At 44.2% G+C, this 19076-nt stretch overlaps 1 protein-coding gene across 2 annotated transcripts in view; it reads left to right on the top strand.

Moving 5' to 3' along the window:
- The window catches only part of KIF26B (kinesin family member 26B), a 707075-nt gene that overhangs the window by 671218 nt on the left and 16781 nt on the right, over positions 1-19076 (top strand). The window lies entirely within an intron of this gene.

Genomic DNA, 19076 nt, shown 5'->3' with positions numbered 1-19076 from the left:
GCAGACCACAGTCTCTATTATTCTTTGCCCCAAAGTTACTAAGCTTCTAGTGATGTTAGCTGTGCTCACTTTTTGTTGAGAGTATTGTCGGAGATGGATCTTACTGACAAGAAGATCTGCATACCGATCTTCTGCTTTTTTTTTTTTTCTGCATGCAACGCGGGATTACATGCTTCAAACTCCATCCACCCCAGCATTAGGCTCTGTGTACAGCAGTATGTATATAGATCCTTTTCTGGAATAAATACTGTACCTGTTATTTTAATGAGCTATGCTGCAGGTCATTGTGCACAATACATTTTAAATTGGTCAAATACAGAGATTTCAATTCTTGAACAAGAGTACTTATGAGTCAAAAAGACTATAATCTTAGTAAATATCTTGAGATCTCTATCAATCTTCCCAATCACTGGCTGATGGATCAATGTATTGTAATGCTAAAGCACCTATGGGGCATATTTATTAATTATAATTTGCTGCAATAATAAATTAAGTACAGCCCAGCAGTATTAATATACACACTCTATACACATTTACATATACACTATACACATATGTAAGAAGTGAAATGACAACTAATGTAGTAATTTCACTTCTATATCAGGACTCTGATGACCTCACCCTCTTCCATAATATCCAGTAGCAAATTTAAGCATCAGACACAACATTATTGGTCACATCAGACACAACATTATTGGTCCCTCACCACCACCACCAAGAAAAGAAGACCATAGTCTTCCATTTGGTAAATATGGCATTACCCACCGGGTCCAAGCTCCGGAATATATCACATTCCAGAACTTGGAACATATGGGAAATGCAGCCAAATTCTGAATCACAAGTTTTCACATTTTTGGCCACATTTTCCTTTTAGTCCATCACACCCATTCTGAGAAGATAGGCAGCCACAAACTCAAAACAGGAAATGGTGTAACTAGGGGGTTGAGGGCTGCACTGGGTGAAACCATCTGAGCTACTCTGCTATTCCGGTGTCACCCCCTCAGATTGTGTCACCGAGCAGCTGTGATGGAAGATGTGCGCATGTGTGCATCATCCACACTGTGATCGTGTGCTGATAGAGCTCTCAACAAGCCCCAACATGATGGGAGCAGGAGCCCCTCAAAACATCATGAAACAGGAAGCGTGGCTTCGTGGACATGAGGTCACGCCCTCCTTTCACAGGTGCAGATCCGGAGATGGGGGTGCAGGGTAAAGTGTGGCTCACTTGTGAGACCTACCCAAGTTACTCCACTGAAACAGGTTTTAAACTGGGAAGCGGTTAACATTCCACCAGTCGGGATCCCAGCGATCACAATACAAATGTCAGAATCACGACAAACGATCAAATGCTTGTGCTGAATTACCAGCGACGCAAGCTATTCTCCATCTGTGCGTGTCCACGACACCCATAGAGGGAGAATATAACCTGTGGTGAGCACAGCGAGCCACTGTGCCCGCAAGGGGCTTTCTAGCACTTGCGCCGCTGCCGGCATACTGGTGGCTTTCTAGCGCTCGCCCCGCTGCTGGCATACTGGTGGCCGGGATGCCGCTGTTGGTATACTGACGGCCGGCGTCCCAGGCGCCGGTATATCATACCGAATCCCTTAAACTATATCATATATAGATGTGTATAAATTTCCACATAAAACTGCTGCTGAATGTCACAAATGCTTCCTAATAAGACAGTGTTTCCCAACTACGGTCCTCAAGGCACACTAACAGTCCTGGTTTTAAGGACAACCATACCTGATCACAGTTGATTTAATTAGTACCTCAGTTATTTTGATTGAACCATTTGTGCTCAAACATGGTTATCACTAAAACCTGCACTGTTGGTGTGCCTTGAGGACCGTGGTTGGGAAACACTGTAATAAGAGATAGGTTCAAGAGATGATACATGGGAACGGGGCCAGGGAAATGAAGCACAGATGCAGAGTTTCTGATATGTGGCTCTGTATAAACATAGCAGTCTCTGGCTCTGCCCCATTCAGGAAGCCTTCATTCTGGGACCCGGTAGCAGATACCCTCTACCTCCTTACACCCACCACCCACAACCCCCCTCACAGCAGCTGCTGATCCTGGGCTGGCTGTCACCATTGCTGGACAGCATTATATTGAAGGATCAAATGGGGTGGGATCGGGGGGGGCTGCCTTGCCAGCAGGAGCCGCCTCAAGGAAATCTGGCACTGACAATATCTGCATTATACAGCCCATAGGCCACACTGGCTATCACCCACTCAAGATGGCGTTACCTAGCAGGGCCATGCTTGATACATCTGACGGCTTAACAGCCCCTTTAAAAACTTATGGGCTTGCTTCTTCTACCGGAAATGGAGGGGCAGCGACAGATATATGCTACAGTCTCCATTATACATTCAGGTGATCCTTAATATTTGCAGGTACCTCCTGAAAATAGGTGTTGTTTGATATTATTTGATATAAGCCCCCTAGTAGCATTATGATGATATTTACTAAAGACTTTGATGGGGTGCTATAAAAAAATACATATACAATAAATAAAACAATACATACAAAAAATGTCTGAAATCTAGCATATAATAAGGGCAGTACTGTCTGGTGCAGGGGAAGATAAGACATCACACATTATTACGTAGATACAGTATAGTCACTTTGGCTTTAAAGTATTTTCTCTTACGTCCTAGAGGCCAAAATATATATATAGGCTCTGCGGGCTGTATATAGGAAATCCCCCGCCAGTTTTTAAAGAAATCGAGCCGGACCGAAGCCCGCCGCTGAGGGGGTGAAGCTTGATCCCTCAGCACTCACCAGCGCCATTTCTCCACAGCACACCGCTGAGAAGCTGGCTCCCCGGACTCTCCCCTGCTGAACACGGTGACAGAGGGTTTTAAAGAAGGGGGGGCACATAATTTGGCGCAGTGAATATATATAATAAAAGCGCTATATCTATCTGGGAATTTTTTCCAGGGTCATTGCCGCTGGGTGTGTGCTGGCATACTCTCTTTCTGTCTCTCCAAAGGGCCTTGTTGGGGAACTGTCTCCAGATTAGAGATTTCCCTGAGTGTGTGGGGTGTCGGTACGCATGTGTCGGCATGTCTGAAGCGGAAGGCTCTTCTAGGGAGGAGGTTGAGCAAATGAGTGTGGTGTCTCCGTCGGCAACGCCGACACCTGACTGGTTGGATATGTGGAATGTTTTAAATGCAAATGTGAATTTATCACACAAAAGGTTGGACAAAGCAGAGTCCAGGGAATGTACAGGGAGTCAAGCCCTGCCTTTCACTATGTCGCAGGGACCTTCTGGGTCTCAAAAGCGCCCACTATCCCAAGTAGTAGACACTTATACCGACACGGATTCTGACTCCAGTGTCGACTACGATGATGCGAAGTTGCAAAAGTATTTATTATATGATCATTGCAATAAAAGATGTGTTGCATATCACTGATGACCCCTCTGTACACGAGGGTCCACATGTTTAAAGAAAAGAAGCCTGAGGTTACCTTTCCCCCTTCACATGAGCTAAATGAGTTGTTTGAAAGGGCTTGGGAAACTCCAGACAAGAAACTGCAGATTTCAAAAAGGATTCTTATGGCGTATGCTTTCCCGGCTAAGGATAGGATACGGTGGGAATCCTCTCCAAGGGTGGACAAAGCGTTGACATGCTTATCCAAAGAGGTAGCGCTGCCATCTCAAGATACCGCAACCCTCAAGGATCCTGCTGATCGCAGGCAGGAGACTACCATGAAGTCAATTTACACACATACTGGTCCATTACTCAGACAGGCGATAGCGTCGGCTTGGGTTTGTAGCGCTGTTGCAGCGTGGTCAGATACCTTATCTGCTGATATTGATACGCTGGATAAGGAAACCATTTTATTGACCTTGGGTCATATTAAGGATGCGGTCCTATATATGAGGGATGCTCAGAGAGACATGGGCCCACTGGGTTCCAGAGCCAACGCTATGGCGATTTCTGCTAGACGAGCCGTATGGACCCGACAATGGACGGGTGATGCCGACTCGAAGAGGCATATGGAGGTTTTGCCTTACAAGGGTGAGGAATTGTTTGGGGAAGGTCTCACGGACCTGGTTTCCACAGCTACTGCAAGTAAATCAACTTTTTTGCCTTATGTTTCCTCACAGCCTAAGAAAACGCCACATTATCAGATGCAGTCCTTTCGGTCGCATAAATCCACGAGAGTACGGGGATCTTCCTTTCTTGCCAGAGGTAAGGGCAATGGGAAAAAGCTGCCAACTACAGCTAGTTCCCAGGAGCAGAAGTCCTCCCCGGCTTCTACAAAATCCACCGCATGACGCTGGGGCTCCGCTGAGGGAGTCCGCCCCAGTGGGGGCACGTCTTCGACTTTTCAGCCATGTCTGGGTTCAATCACAGGTGGATCCCTGGGCAATAGACATTGTTTCCCAGAGTTACAGGCTGGAATTCGAAGATGTGCCACCTCGCCGGTTTTTCAAATCGGCCCTACCGGCTTCTTCCCCAGAGAGGGAGGTGGTTTCACATGCCATTCAAAAATTGTCTATTCAACAAGTGGTGGTCGAAGTTCCCCTGCTTCAGCAGGGGATGGGGTATTACTCAACCCTGTTTGTGGTCCCGAAACCGGACGGTTCGGTCAGACCCATTCTGAATTTAAAATCCTTAAACCTATACTTAAAGAGGTTCAAGTTCAAGATGGAATCGCTCAGAGCGGTCATCACCAGCCTGGAGGGGGGGGATTATATGGTGTCCCTGGACATAAAGGATGCATACCTTCATGTCCCCATATATCCTCCATCAGGCGTTCCTGAGATTTGCTGTACAGGATTGTCATTACCAATTTCAGAAGTTGCCGTTTGGGCTTTCCACGGCCCAAGGGTTTTCACCAAGGTAATGGCGGAAATGATAGTGCTCCTGCGCAGGCAGGGAGTCACAATTACCCCATACTTGGACGATCTCCTAATAAAAGCGAGATCAAGAGAGCAGTTGCTGAACAGTGTATCACGCTTCCTGAGGGTGTTGCAGCAGCACGGCTGGATTCTCAATCTACCAAAGTCACAGTTGGTTCCAACGAACCGATTGCCTTTCTTAGGCATGATTCTGGATACAGAACAGAAAAGGGTTTTTCTCCCGATGGAAAAGGCCCAGGAACTCCAGAGCTTGGTCAGGGACCTGTTGAAGCCGAAAAGGGTGTCGGTGCATCAATGCACTCGAGTTCTGGGGAAGATGGTGGCGTCTTACGAGGCCATTCCATTCGGCAGGTTCCATGCGAGGACCTTTCATTGGGATCTTCTGGACAAGTGGTCCGGGTCACATCTACATATACATCAGATGTGCAGCCTGTCCCCAAGGGCCAGGGTATCTCTCCTATGGTGGCTGCAGAGTGCTCACCTTCTAGAGGGTCGCAGGTTCGGCATTCAGGACTGGGTTCTGGTAACCACGGACGCAAGCCTCCGAGGATGGGGAGCAGCCACACAGGGATGAAACTTCCAAGGTCTGTGGTCAAGCCAGGAGGCTTGTCTACACATCAACGTACTGGAATTAAGGGCCATATACAACGGCCTTCGTCAAGCGGAGAATTTGCTTCGCGACCTACCGGTTCTGATTCAGTCAGACAACATCACCGCAGTAGCTCATGTAAACCGCCAAGGCGGAACAAAGAGCAGAGTGGCAATGGCAGAAGCCACCAGGATTCTTCGCTGGGCGGAAAATCATGTAAGCGCTCTGACAGCAGTCTTCATTCCGGGAGTGGACAACTGGGAAGCAGACTTCCTCAGCAGACATGATCTACATCCCGGAGAGTGGGGACTTCATCTGGAAGTCTTTGCAGAGATTACAAGTCAGTGGGGGCTGCCTCAAATAGACATGATGGCGTCACGCCTCAACATGAAGCTTCCGAGATGTTGCGCCAGATCAAGGGACCCTCAGGCGATAGCAGTGGATGCCCTGGTGACACCGTGGGTGTTCCAGTCGGTCTATGTGTTCCCTCCTCTTCCTCTCATCTCAAAGATATTGAGAATCATAAGACGAAGAGGAGTACAGACAATTCTCATTGTTCCAGATTGGCCTCGAAGGGCCTGGTATCCGGATCTGCAGGAAATGCTCACAGAATATCCGTGGCCTCTTCCTCTCAGAGAGGACCTGTTGCAACAGGGGACCTGTCTATTCCAAGACTTACCGCGGCTGCGTTTGACGGCTTGGTGGTTGAACGCCGGATCCTAGCTGAAAAGGGCATTCCGGATGATGTCATTCCTACTCTGATAAAGGCTAGGAAGGAGGTTACGGCGAAACATTATCACCGTATTTGGAGGAAGTATGTGTCTTGGTGTGAGTCCAAGAATGCTCCTCCGGAAGAATTCCATCTGGGCCGTTTTCTTCACTTCATCCAGACTGGAGTGAATTTGGGCCTAAAATTAGGCTCCATTAAAGTTCAGATTTCGGCCCTATCTATTTTCTTTCAGAAGGAGTTGGCTTCTCTCCCAGAAGTCCAGACTTTTGTGAAGGGAGTGCTGCATATCCAGCCTCCTTTTGTGCCTCCAGTGGCACCATGGGACCTTAACGTGGTGTTACGGTTCCTTAAGTCTCACTGGTTTGAGCCGCTTCAAACGGTGGATTTAAAGTATCTCACTTGGAAGGTGGTTATGTTGTTGGCCTTGGCATCTGCTAGGAGAGTATCTGAGTTAGCGGCTTTGTCTCACAAAAGCTCCTATCTGATCTTCCATGTGGACAGAGCTGAGTTGAGGACTCGTCCTCAATTTTTGCCTAAGGTGGTTTCATCTTTTCATATGAACCAACCTATTGTGGTGCCTGTGGCTACGCGGGACTTGGAGGATTCCGAGTCCCTTGATGTGGTCAGGGCATTGAAAATTTATGTAGCCAGAACGGCTCGGGTTAGGAAAACAGAAGCACTGTTTGTCCTGTATGCAGCCAACAAGGTTGGTGCTCCTGCTTCTAAGCAGACTATTGCTCGCTGGATCTGTAACACGATTCAGCAGGCTCATTCTACGGCTGGATTGCCGTTGCCAAATTCAGTAAAGGCCCATTCCACTAGGAATGTGGGCTTTTCTTGGGCAGCTGCCCGAGGTGTCTCAGCATTACAGCTTTGCCGAGCGGCGACTTCGTCGGGTTCAAACACTTTTGCAAAGTTCTACAAGTTTGATACCCTGGCTGATGAGGACCTCATGTTTGCTCAATCGGTGCTGCAGAGTCATCCGCACTCTCCCGCCCGTTTTGGAGCTTTGGTATAATCCCCATGGTCCTTACGGAGTCCCCAGCATCCTCTAGGACGTAAGAGAAAATAAGATTTTAAACCTACCGGTAAATCTTTTTCTCCTAGTCCGTAGAGGACTAGTGCGGACAAAATTCTGCAAGACTTGTATATGGGCCCTCATTCCGAGTTGATCGGTCGCAAGGCGAATTTAGCAGAGTTACACACGCTAAGCCTACGCCTACTGGGAGTGAATCTTAGCTTCTTAAAATTGCGACCGATGTATTCGCAATATTGCGATTACTAACTACTTAGCAGTTTCAGAGTAGCTCCAGACTTACTCTGCCTGTGCGATCATTTCAGTGCTTGTCGTTCCTGGTTGACGTCACAAACACACCCAGCGTTCGCCCAGGCACTCCCACCGTTTCCCCGGCCACTCCTGCGTTTTTTCCGGAAACGGTAGCGTTTTCAGCCACACGCCCCTGAAACGCTGTGTTTCCGCCCAGTAACACCCATTTCCTGTCAATCACATTACGATCGCCGGAGCGAAGAAAAAGCCGTGAGTAAAAATACTTTCATCATAGTAAAGTTACTTGGCGCAGTCGCAGTGCGAACATTGCGCATGCGTACTAAGCGGATTTTCACTGCGATGCGATGAAAAATACCGAGCGAACAACTCGGAATGAGGGCCATAGTTATTGCTTACATAAGGGTTATGTTACAGTTTTGATCAGTCTCGAGCTGATGTTGTTTTGTTTCATACTGTTAACTGGTTCGTATATTCCATGTTATACGGTGTGGGCTGGTATGAATCTTGCCCTTAGATTAACAAAATCCTTTCCTCGTACTGTCCGTCTCCTCCGGGCACAGTTTTCTAACTGAGGTCTGGAGGAGGGGCATAGAGGGAGGAGCCAGTGCACACCCATATCTAAAGTTCTTTTTAGTGCCCATGTATCCTGCGGAGCCCGTCTATTCCCCATGGTCCTTACGGAGTCCCCAGCATCCTCTACGGACTAGGAGAAAAAGATTTACCGGTAGGTTTAAAATCTTATTTTTTACATACTAGAAAAGGGTAAGACCTAGGGTTGGGTCATAGGGGTTCATATATCAAGAAGTGAAAAGAGTGGAGAAGTTGCTTATAGTAACCAATCAGCTTTGAGGAAACAGTTATCAAGTACGTTGTAGAAAATGAAAGGTAGCAGCTGATTGGTTCCTATGGGCGACTCTCAACTGGTTCACTTCACTCTTTTCACTGCTTGAAACATCAATTCCTTTGTATTTTGAGTTTAGTTATTCTATAAAAAAGAAACATTCTAATACAGTATATTAAACCTCCCACCCACCTAGCAATAGGAAGCAAACAGTTGTAGGGCATAATTTGCAGACCATGAAACTTGTTAGATACCTCAGGTTTATATAAGAGTGATGTCACATATTTTAGTGGATTGACCATAGATAGGTGAACACCCTCATTCGCAGCTATATGATGGGCCCCACGTATGCGGTTCATGGTAGTTGCTGACCTTCTACTATGACTAAAATGGACATGTTCAGTATATGTACCGTACCTAATATTATTATTATTATTATTATTATTATTATTATTAATATCCTTTATTTATATAGCGCCACACTGCCACTTCTTACATTTTCAATATTTCCTTTCAATAATTTGATCTGTTTTTCACCCTTATTTGTGGTTTATATTATTAGTCACATCAGATTGCATGGCATCCATAAACTCCTTTTGTAAAGCCAAAATACAACTCTGTTTAAGTTGCGCATATAGTAGAAGAAATAAATGATTATTTATACAGTGATAATGACGTATCTCTTGGAAGTTAATAATTAGTACTGGATTTGTATCTGAAAGTAATCAGATTCATGTTTTTATTTTTTCTTGCATGGCTCTGGTAGAGGGCTCATCTGAAACTCAGTCTTATTGATAATATTCTCTATTTGCAGCTTGTAGCCTATTTATGATACCACAATGGGTATGTTATATCATAGATTGTATTCTGATTTTATCTTTGGTTTCAGAGTAATTTAGATGTACAATAGGAAGAGATCTGAGAGGAAGGAAATAGTTCAACTATGAGATTGATGCCCTGTGGCAGTGTGACAGGAGGGCATCACAGGCAACAACTCCCACAGCCCATCCTATTCCAAATGGGATTTTTTTCATTATAGATAATCATAAAAAGGGCAAGCAGTTTGAAAGAGGATCGCATTCGCCTTATTGGTGCTCAGCGCCCCTGAGCCTGGAATTCATTGTGCTCCAAAGATTATGTCAGTTAAGATATGCTCATTTCAGGTCAGGTAACCTTGTCCAGCTTATTTATAGCTATTGTGACCAGAAACATTTTCTGACAGAAGAGATCAGCATATATCAGCAGAGGCCCCTGCATGGAGATAGAATAGACATTTATATTGAAATTAAAGGTTTATTGCCATGCTCTAAATCAAAGATTAACCCTTTGAATTGCTTCACAGTATGCACTTCTTCACAAAAGCACATTATGTAAAATAATAAAAAAAGAACAACATACCGATAGCAACACAACTACAGTATTCTAATTAGCTTGTATCATATGAGCATGTCTGGCTCCTAGATTGTGAAGTGTGTGCAGTAATGGGGTAAGTACATGTTTTTCCATGTTTTCTAAAGTTGACAAACTAAAAGAGATGAAAGATCACTGATGCCTGCACATAGACATACTGTACAAAGATCACTGACGCCTGTACTAACATAAACAATATTTTCCACACATCAAATGGTAAACTAGGATGGAGAAACCTTGGACCTGCTCCACATTCCTCCGTCCATTCCTTTAGTTGCTAGCTTTATATAAATGCTGCACCTTCAGTTCTGAAGTGCTTAAAAGTTGGGAGAAGACACAGACAGATTAATCTGTGCATGTACTCTTACAAATGTATAGAACATGTTCAGGCTGTTTAATGTAAATTGCTTTTCAACTACTTGGGTGCTGACTGCTAGGGAATAATTATATATATATATATATATATATATATATCTCTCAAATACAACTGACATCACTACATCTGCTGAACCATAAGGACTAGGAACTTGACATTTGGACAGTAGCTTGCTTTTGTGACGTAGGCACTGAGAAGGGATTTTTCTAAATTTCACCCACAAGGGAGTTAAAAGGGGTGAGATGATTATAGGGAATTCCCCCCTCACAGAGGAGTAACTCTCAGCCCACCCAGCTGGGGCTATAAAGAATGCATTGTGCTAGCGATACCAAGTCGTGGAGGAGGGAGGACACAATGCTCTGTTCCTGGACTTCCTTGCCACTGGCAGTTGCAGAGGAGTCCATTATTCAAATTGGAACTGCCACCCCTAAACACTGTCAAACATCGCTGGGTGTGGCGTCCTTATTTGAATATTGGACTGCTCTTCAACTGCCCCTGGCAAGGAAGTCCAGCCTTATGGTTCAGGAGATTTTGTGATGAGTCAGTGGTATTTGCCTATACAAATATAGATTTCAAATATAAGTACTTAACCAACCTATTTCCAGTCAGGAGAGGATATTTTCTCAATTATAAAAGGTAAACCTGTTATTTGAACTAAACATTGCCAAACCTCTTATAGAGCAATAGGAGGAAAGGAGAGATATATATTTTGACTCTTAAATGCATTAAAGGAAAGCTTGATAGTCAGCAACTACTTATCTGTTGTGTAAAGAGTACCAACAGCTCTCCTAGTGACCTTAAGTGTTGTTGAAAAATATTTACCTTTTTACCTCAAACGAGGAGCCCTAAGGAAAGCGAAAAGCTAAGCAAGGAGACCTAGGGCCCTTTAGAAAAAGTCAGCCTATCCCTGCAAACCTTACATATTTAACATACAGTGGGTGGAGCTAGGACTGTCGTCCCAGCCTTTACAGCACTGAGCAGGGCAGCATCAGAGATTAGGACGGGGCAAAGTAGGAGGTGGATTATTCTCCTCAGCGTCAGCCTTTTGACAGCATCAATCCAGGGAAGGCTCCCCCGGAGGTGCGGCCTGACAAAAATTGGTAGTAGAAGCGGAGCATGTCCTGTTGTAAGCAGAAGCGGAGCATGTCCTGCTGTAAGTCTAATTGCTGATCTTCTCTGATAAACTAACCAGTTAACTTTAGGTATATCCCGTTGTCCAGAAAATAAGACACAGAGACTACAGAATCCCGTAGTTTTGTGTTTTATATGTAAAATGTTTTTTTAAAAGCAGTATTAAATTTGCTTAAAATCCAGCGCTTTTCATCTTTTTGTGATTATACTTGAAATTCCATAGCGAAGCACGGGTATTCAGCTAAAATATATATATGAGGGCAAGTGGTATGGCACTCCTGGTGACTGAATAAATAAGGCACTAGGCGGCAGGTTGGTGGACAACGTTTCAATGCCTTTATTGCTGCATTTTCGTTAGGTCAAAGTGAATAAGAAACAATCTTACCTTATAAAGATCATGGATACCCAGTGTGACTAGTCGCATCCGGGAGACGGGTCACGTGCTTGCTCCGGGCGGTGCATAGACAATGACGTGTATCCTAACTCCGTCATATTGGTGCTCTCCATCACCATAGCAACCGGATGCCGTACACGGGAATAACAATACAAGTACTAAAAGTAGCAATTGCTTAACAGTAAAAGGACACTGGCTAGTTATTGAGAATCGGATTACTGTACTATATAGGTAGCCATCATAGCTAGCTGCTAGTACCATACACCCAAATATATGGTATATACAATTAGACAACAAAAGGACATTTAAGTACGTCAGTGCATGTACCTAGCACATATAAAATAGAGTAATGATGTAATATTTTTACAACCAAAGTATTCCAAGCATCATGATAAATAATAAAGTGTGCTTAACATCATATGTACGAACTGCAAATTAAATATTCAGAGAAAGCAGCTGAGTCCAATGTGGCCATTAAGACCTTTGGGGTGGATAGTACCCGATCTGTTGTTCCATCGTGTCTCCGTGTGGAGCAGTTTTGCTGCACGATCGCCATTTCTGTGTAGAGTTTGCACTTGATCGATCATACGGTATCTAAGAAATACCAATGGGTGGCATGGCTGGCAGAAATGCCTGGCCACTGGTTGCTCACTTTCTCCCTTTGCAATTGCTGCCTTAATAGCAGATCTGTGGGCTGCCATATGTTTCTTGAACATACGTTCCGTTTTGCCAACGTATGACAGCCCACAGGGACAAAGCAGTTGATAAACTACAAATTTGGATGAATTTGTCAATCTGTAATTAATATAATATGTACGGCCAGAATGGGGGTGTTGGAAGGTGTCACCAGGGATCATAAATTTGCATGTGTTACAAGTACATCTGAAGCAGCCTTTCTTATTGCTTATCGCATAGCTAGATGGTGATATACGGTTTGTGATGTCTGTTTTAACTAATATATCTCTGAGGTTTTTACCTTGGGTATAGCAAGACATCAATTTCGTATCGACTAGCTTTAGTTCTGGATCGCTTTGCACAATGGGCCAAAGTTTTTTACAAATCAAGTTGATTCCTTTACAGGCGGAATTATATTGGCTCACCCATGGCATGATGGATTTGGCATGGGGCGTTACAGGTTTGTTTTCCAGCAATGATGCCCTATCTGACCTCAGTGCTTTAGACTTGGCTTCCTCCAATAGCGCAGGGTGGTAGCCTCTAGCAATAAATTTTGTGATCATTGCATCCATTTGTGTTACCGCTACCTCAGGATCAGATGTAATACGTCTGACTCTCACAAACTGGGAGTAAGGTAAGCCTAGTTTGAGTGGGCTTGGATGGAAGCTACTGAAGTGGAGCAATTTATTGCGATCCGTTGGTTTGGGAAACATGGATGTTACAATTTTTCCTGCATTAAGAGTGATCTGAACATTGAGATAATTAATGCTAGTATTGCTAATACAGTAAGTAATCTTAACAGGGTGATTCAACATATTGGGCCAAATGTAATAGAGTGAGAGTTTCAGAAAGTGGGAGATTTGGTAGGGTTTTTCAGTGTTTTTTTAAAGTGGCAATCATTTACACTGCAAAACCAGGTTGATCTTGCTGTGTAAATGATTGCCGCTTTAAAAAAAAAACCTGCAAAACCTTACCAAAACTCTCACTTTTTGAAACTCTCACTCTATTACATATAGCCCAGAATGTTGATCAATGACCTCCTCCAACTCCTGGCGTGGACCCTTCCAAAATAAAAGTAAATCATCTATGTTGCGGCAGTAAAATAAATTTTTACTCGCTACATCCGGCTGGTCAAAGTAATTTTTTTGTTCTACCTCGAACATAAATATGTTGGAATATGCAGGGGGCCACTGGGGACCCCATAGCAAACCCAGAGCATTGCAGATATATATTACCATCATACATGAAGAAATTCTGTTTGAGAATCAGATTCAGTAACTGTATACAAAATTGAACATTCGGACCAGTGTAATCGGCATGTCTATCCAGATAACGTTCTACTGCTGCCAGGCCCATATCATGAGGTATAACAGTATATAGACTCTGGACATCTATACTACAAAGAAGAACTTCAAGGTGGCGATTGTGCAGCAAAACTGCTCCACATATGATGTTAAGCACACTTTATTATTTATCATGATGCTTGGAACACTTTGGTTGTAAAAATTATTACATCTTTGTTCTTTTTTATATGCGCTAGGTACATGCACCGACGTACTTAAATGTGCTTTTGTTGTCTAATTGTATATACCGTTTATTTGGGTGTATGGTATTAGCAGTTATCTATGATGGCTACCTATATAGTACAGTAATCTGACTGCTAATAAGTAGCCAGTGTCCTTTTATTGTTAAGCAATTGCTACTTTTAGTACTTGTATTCCAGTGTACAGCGTCCAGCTGCTATGGTGATGGAGAGCACCAATATGACGGAGTTAGGATACACGTCATTATCTATGCTCCGCCTGGAGCAAGCACGTGACCCACCTCCCGGATGTGTCTAGTCACTGGGTGTCCATAATCTTTATAAGGTAAGATTGTTTCTTATTCACTTTGACCTAACGAAATTGCAGAAATAAAGGCATTGAAACATTGCCCACCAACCTGCCGCCTAGTGCCTTATTGATTCAGTCACCAGGATTGCCATACCACTCGCCCTCTGGCATCTACATTTGTACGGCACCCAGTGCTATGTTATCGTGCACTATTGGAAGAGCTGGACCTGCAGTATGTATATACAGTATGTATATATATATATATATATATATAGCAATAATCAGGAGGCGGCACTCAGAGACGTAGTAACTCGTGCAACGTTTCGGGGTTGTCCCCCTTCATCAGGATCATCAAAGCCTGGTTGCTTTATTTTGCACGAGTTACTATGTCTCTGAGTGCCGCCTGATTATTGCTGCATGTGCAGGGGCGCTGACCCCTTAAAGAAGGCACCAGAGCATCTATGACCGTCTATGGCTGGAGTGCCGGATCCTTTGCATGGATATATATATATATATTTATATATCCGTGTGATGCAGTAGGCACTCCTGTATTGCATATATGGCCGGGGTGCCCTCCTTCCAATAATTACACTGTGTATGGCTTGTAACAGTGAAAGAACAATCCTCCGTTCCCAAAGAACAAACACAGGCGGCACTCCACGGACTTGTGCAAATAGAAATACTTTAGTGAGTAAAATCACAGCATGAATGGTCCGACGTTTCAACACCACGCAGGGTGTTTTTTTCAAGGACTCATGGTGAGCAAACAAAGTGTAATAAAAACGCTTACCTTAAATACACCAAACTACATGAGCCGGGGAGACGCGGCGGGCGGAAGCTTCCGGCAGTTCCAGCATCCGGTCACAGCATAATGACGTAGCCGTCGCTAGGCAACCGATCAACACACCTCCCGGCGCGTCCCACCGACGTGCTAAAAAAATATAACATACGAGTGACAGTGAGAGGTAATCATAGTGATATATAATATATCAACACATATTAAGAGGAAACACAATATAGTTTCCAAAAGTGCAACAGTGTATTAAAAATCGCTGTACATCACAGAGCCTGAATCATCTGCTATAATAAACTTTCCTAAATGGAGATATTGTACCCGGACATATTGATGTATGAATTCGCTATTAAACATTATTAAGCATTCTTTAGTATAACAGTGATATGTGAAAGCTAACAATACCACACACACTAGGATTCATTGGAAGAGACAGCATAAAGATAAAAAGAGAAAACATGACAACAAGAGGATAGACTTTTGCCTAATTATAAAAATATACTCAATGGTAATTTTTCATTGAGTCCATGCGGCGCTAAAGAGTTCAGCTGTACGATCCATCTTGTCTCGCATTTAGATAGTAGCTTTTGTCGATCACCGCCTCTGGTGATCGACATTTAGGCAAGTAGTTTGGCTCATGTAGTTTGGTGTATTTAAGGTAAGCGTTTTTATTACACTTTGTTTGCTCACCATGAGTCCTTGAAAAAAACACCCTGCGTGGTGTTGAAACGTCGGACCATTCATGCTGTGATTTTACTCACTAAAGTATTTCTATTTGCACAAGTCCGTGGAGTGCCGCCTGTGTTTGTTCTTTGGGAACGGAGGATTGTTCTTTCACTGTTACAAGCCATACACAGTGTATATATATATATATACACTTTGGCTTTCAAAGACTATTCAGTTTCCTAACACGCCAATAAAAGATTTGATTTTATTAAAAATGCCACACGTATTGTTATATACAGTATTTTGAACCAGTAAGCTCTTCAAACAGCTTTTCAAACTCATTTTTGTCTGCAAATGAAAAATAATTCTATAAAAAATGAAAACCGCTGCTTGGATGAAGCAAAATACAGGGAGATGCTGCAAGACAGCCAGCTTCTGTCTGTCTAAAGCTTTGGAGAATGTTCACCTTTTAGCAGGACAATGATACCAAGCAAAGGGCCAAAGCAACACTGATGCGGTGGAACAACAAAAAGGGTTCTACAAGTCAAATCTCAATCCAATCAAGAATCTGGAAATTGCAGTCCACAAGCGTCATCCGACCAAACTAAACAACATGGAGCATTTCTGTAAGGGAAAATAGGAAAAAATCCCTACAAACAGAGTGTAAATCTGAAAGTAGCTTACCCCAGCAGGCTTAAAGCTGCAACAAAAGGTACAGTAGTTCTACCAAGTATATAGCCTGCATGGGGTTGAATACTTATGCAAGCAGCAATGGCTAGTTAAGAGAGAAGGAAGCCCATGAGCAGTGTCTGTGCTGGCTTCCTCCTACCTTGTGATGCAGTTGTGAGTGTACTGTGGGCCTGATTCATGGATGGACGCTGTAGCACAGTAACTACGTATTTTTCTCATACGTCCTAGAGGATGCTGGGGACGACATCAAGACCATGGGGTATAGACGGGATCCGCAGGAGACATGGGCACTCTAAAGACTTTTCATTGGGTGTGAACTGGCTCCTCCCTCTATGCCCCTCCTCCAGACCTCAGTTTTAGAAATGTGCCCAGGTCGACCGGATGCACTCTGAGGAGCTCTACTGAGTTTCTCTGAAAAGACTTATGTTAGGTTTTTTATTTTCAGGGAGATCTGCTGGCATCAGACTCCCTGCTTCGTGGGACTGAGGGGGCAGAAGTAGGAACCAACTTCCTAAAGAGTTTCATGGCTCTGCTTCTGGCTGACAGGACACCATTAGCTCCTGAAGGGAACTGAACGCTAGCCGTGCTTAGATGCTCACTCCCACAGCACGCCGTCATCCTCCTCACAGAGCCAGAAGTCAGAAGACAGGTGAGTGTTAGAAGACAGATTTTCAATCAAGAAAGTGATGGCTAAAGGTACCGCGCAGCTGGCGGGAGCGCAGCGCGCCATGTTGCCCACACATACACAGGCACTGCAGGGTGTGGGGGGGCGCCCTGGGCAGCATGAAACCTATGGAAACTGGCATAAATAAGGGGCATAAGTTGCTGAGGCACAGTCCTAGCCCCACCAATATAAAAAATTACCTCATAAAAGCTGAGGAGAAACACACCATTGAAGAGTGGAGCTTCCTCAGTCAGCCAGCACACTGCTCAGCGCTATTTTCTCTCTCTCAGGCTGCAGAGACAAGGCTGGTCCTCCACTACTGAACAAGTATCAGGGTGCAAAACAGGGGAGGCCACAGTGAATTTGGTGCTATATAATTGTGTGATTAACATTATAAAAGCGCTGCATGTCAGTGGGAATTTTGTGTTCACAGACATTGTGTTACTGGCGCTCGGTCGTGAGCTGGGAAATCCCATCTGTGTCCCTCTAACAGATTTTACTGTGGGTCTGTCCCCCTATAAGTCCCGGAGTGTCTGTGGTGTGGTTCTGCATATGTGTGACATGTCTATGGCAGGGAACTCTGTAGAGACATGTTAGGGACACAGAGGTGTAATATGACACCAAGAGCCTGACTGGGTGAAAGGTACATGATAGTGTGAATCATATCAGTAAGAGGTTGGACTGAATCTCATACAGAAAATGAAAATAATCTGTTGAAGATGTGATTTTTAATAGTTCTGCCTTTCATCCACAGGGACCTTTCTGGGTCACATACAAATTTGCACAAGTAGTACAAACTGATACCGACATGGACTCTGATTCCTGTGTCGACACTAGTGATTCCAGGGGAATAGGTCCTAAGTTAGCAAAAAAGCATTCAAAACATGTTTTAGCTATAAACGAGGTGTTAGAAGTTATGAAGCCCCCTCTTTTACCACAAGGAGATGGTTTACTTTACTTTACCTCCACCTCAGGTCTGATTTAACCTGAAAAGAAATTTCAGATTCCCAAAAGGAATTCAGGCAGCTTACCTTTTTCCAAAAAAGGTGGGAGTCACCCCACATTTTAGACAGGGCCCTGTCATAAAGAGAAAAGGTGTTTCTCCCTGCGCCTGGAATGGCTTCACTTAAGGAGCCGACAGACCGCAAGTGAGTGAGGTGATTTATTGATGTGGCCAATGGGACACTACTCAGGCCTACCATTGTCGGTGAGTGGGTGAGTAGTGCTATTGAAAAGTGGTCAGAAAACTTGTCATTAGACATTGACACAATAGATGGAGACGAGATACACCAAACGTTAGGTCATATCAAAGACGCTGCTGTGTACGTACTAGAATCCATGAAATATATTGGTTTCTTGGGATCAAGAACCGCTACCATGGCAGTATCGGCTCGGAGGGCGTTGTGGATTCGCCAGTGGAATGCTGATGTAGATTCCAAAATAAAATATGGAGGCTCTCCCGTATAAAGGTGAGGCCTTGTTTGGTGATGGGCTGGATGCGTTAGTCTCGGCGGCTACCGCAGGTAAGTCGACATTCTTGCCTTATGCTCTTACACCGGCGAAAAAGACACATCACTCTCACATACAGTCCTTTCAGCCCAACAAATAAAAAAAGGCCAAAGGTCTCCCCTTTTTTTGCAGGTAGGGGAAGGGGAAAAGGAAAGAAATCCGCAGCGTCTCCCGGACCTGCTTCTGCCAAATCTGCAGCATAACGCTGGGGCTCCCTTGCAGGAGTCCGCTCGGGTGGGAGCACGTCTGAAACTTTTCAGCCAAATCTGGATTAAATCTGGCCTGGACCAATGGGTCTTACAAATAGTGTCCCATGGGTACAAACTAGAGTTTCAAGACGTCCCCCCATGCCGATTTTTCAAATCGACCTTGCCAGCTTCTCTTCCAGGAAGAGAGGCAGTAACATTATGTCAGGATCAGGTCATTGTCCTGGTACCCTTGGCTCAATAAGGAGAAGGTTTTTTTATTCAAACCTCTTCGTAGTTCCGAAGCCGGACCGATTTTAAACCTGAAAATCTGAATCTCTACCTGAAAAGGTTAAAGTTCAAGATGGAATCCCTTCATAGTGTCAGTAGACATAAAAGATGCTTACTTGCATGTTCCCATTTA

This window comes from Pseudophryne corroboree, chromosome 4, assembly GCF_028390025.1.
Source record: "Pseudophryne corroboree isolate aPseCor3 chromosome 4, aPseCor3.hap2, whole genome shotgun sequence".
Classification (NCBI taxonomy): Eukaryota; Metazoa; Chordata; class Amphibia; order Anura; family Myobatrachidae; genus Pseudophryne; species Pseudophryne corroboree.
The sequence above is the reverse complement of the archived record's forward strand: the minus strand, read 5'-3'. Positions and strand labels throughout refer to the sequence as shown.